Source organism: Penaeus vannamei, chromosome 13 (assembly GCF_042767895.1).
Source record: "Penaeus vannamei isolate JL-2024 chromosome 13, ASM4276789v1, whole genome shotgun sequence".
Lineage (NCBI taxonomy): Eukaryota > Metazoa > Arthropoda > Malacostraca > Decapoda > Penaeidae > Penaeus > Penaeus vannamei.
This window is the reverse complement of record NC_091561.1, coordinates 4,209,927-4,212,426: the sequence shown is the minus strand read 5'-3', so window position 1 is coordinate 4,212,426 and position 2,500 is coordinate 4,209,927. Positions and strand designations below refer to the sequence as shown.

General features: G+C 53.1%; 1 non-coding gene across 1 annotated transcript; it reads left to right on the top strand.

The window, feature by feature from the left end:
* Positions 1-2,128: 2,128 nt before the first annotated feature.
* On the top strand, positions 2,129-2,202 carry TRNAI-AAU (transfer RNA isoleucine (anticodon AAU)). The gene has a single exon. It is a non-coding gene; the product is annotated as a tRNA-Ile (tRNA).
* The last annotated feature ends 298 nt before the right edge of the window (positions 2,203-2,500 follow it).

Here is a 2,500-nt window from a genome sequence, read left to right as displayed (position 1 = left end):
TCTCCCCATCATGCCCCACCCTCTCCCCATCATGCCCCACCCTCTCCCCATCATGGCCCACCTTTTCCCCATCATGGCCCACCCTCTCCCCATCACGGCCCACCCTCTCCCCATCATGCCCCACCCTCTCCCCATCATGCCCCACCTTTTCCCCATCATGGCCCACCCTCTCCCCATCATGCCCCACCCTCTCACCATCATGGCCCCCCCTCTCCCCATCATGGCCCCCCCTTTCCCTCCCATGGCCCACCCTCTCCCCATCATGGTCCACCCTATCCCCATCATGGCCCCCGCTTTCCCCATCAAGGCCCACCCTCTCCCCATCATGCCCCATCCTCTCCCCATCATGGCCCACCCTCTCCCCATCATGCCCCACCCTCTCCCCATCATGCCCCACCCTTTCCCCATCATGGCCCACCCTCTCCCCATCATGCCCCACCCTCTCCCCATCATGCCCCACCCTCTCCCCATCATGCCCCATCCTCTCCCCATCATGGCCCACCTTTTCCCCATCATGGCCCACCCTCTCCCCATCATGCCCCACCCTCTCCCCATCATGCCCCATCCTCTCCTCATCATGCCCCACCTTTTCCCCATCATGGCCCACCCTCTCCCCATCATGCCCCACCCTCTCCCCATCATGGCCCACCCTCTCCCCATCATGCCCCACCCTTTCCCCATCATGCCCCACCCTTTCCCCATCATGCCCCACCCTCTCCCCATCATGCCCCACCCTCTCCCCATCATGCCCCACCCTCTCCCCATCATGCCCCATCCTCTCCCCATCATGGCCCACCCTTTCCCCATCATGGCCCACCCTCTCCCCATCATGCCCCACCCTCTCCCCATCATGCCCCACCCTCTCCCCGTCATGCCCCATCCTCTCCCCATCATGGCCCACCCTCTCCCCATCATGCCCCACCCTCTCCCCATCATGCCCCACCCTTACCCCATCATGGCCCACCCTCTCCCCATCATGCCCCACCCTCTCCCCATCATGCCCCACCCTCTCCCCATCATGCCCCACCCTCTCCCCATCATGGCCCACCCTGTTCCCATTATGGCCTACCCTCTCCCCATCATGGCCCACCCTCTCCCCATCATGGCCCACCCTCTCCCCCTCATGCCCCACCCTCTCCCCATCATGGCCCACCCTCTCCCCATCATGGCCCACCCTCTCCCCATCATGGCCTACCCTCTCCCCATCATGGCCCACCCTCTCCCCATCATGGCCCACCCTCTCCCCATCATGGCCCACCCTCTCCCCATCATGGCCCACCCTCTCCCCATCATGACACACGTCTCGAGCAACATGAAGGCCGTTCCTGGTGAGTCAGCGAGTTCCAAAAGCAATGACACCGGAAGCCTGGAGACAGAACGACGTGGAAGTCTTGGAAAGGCCTATGTCCAACAACGGATTTAAAGGAGGAGGATTAAGGAATGGAATAGAATAGGATGATAACGGCGAACAAGAGAATAAAAGGAATGACAATCGTTAACATCAATCACAGTGAACCATTTACCGGGTGTGTGAAGGGGCATGAATGAAGGAAGGGCTCGGAAAAGCTGTGACCAAAAATTGTAGTTATTCTTACTGTCAGTTTTATTTTTATAGATTCATTACTTATCTTACGAAATGCGGTAAATTCAACATTTTAGTTAGTCTGATTACTTGCCATATGATTTATTTTTATCATGCTAAGAGGCCCTCGAACTCGACATGCCCTGGTCCCCCTGAGCTCAAAATGAACCCCGGATTCGTGCGTTAACTGTATCGTACCAGATGATACTGTGGTGGGGAAAGAACGTTAGAATGTGTCCAGTGCTCTTCTGTTCATGAATTTCCCTCATTGTATCTGATTTGCGTTCTAAATAACAACGAACCAAGTCTTGGACGAATCTACTTTCGGTTTGCTCTCCTGATTTCCATTCAGTCTGAGAATTTATGATTCACATGGACTGAGATCGAAAGCTTGAAAGTAATGTCTACCTGTCTGAATCCTTTTGGCTTTGACCGTATATCAATAGGTGAAAATAAGACGTATAACAATGAATTAAAACCAGGTAATTTTTAGAATGAGGTGTTGAGTATTAATAATATTATATCCAGTACTTCATAATTGTTATAGGCCTGTTAGCTCAGTTGGTTCGAGCGCCGTGCTAATAACGCAGATGTCGAGGGTTCGATCCCCTTACGGGCCAATGTAAAGGCAATTTTAGATAATATTCATTATATTATTATATGTATTAGATGTTAACTTATTGAATCTGATTAGTGGTCGGTAAAGAACAGAAGGGAAGAGAAAGGAAATATAGTCGCCTTGAAACTTATCAAGAATGAGAGACATACCTACCGCGTCTTAGTAACACTGTCTCGCTGTCTCCCATTGAACAGCTCGGAAGAAATGAATGTTGAATTGATAGAGTGTAAGAATGCGTGCGTGCATGGGTGGATGTCTCCAAACGACATGTCCTGATGACGTCACTAAATCCCCTGCTT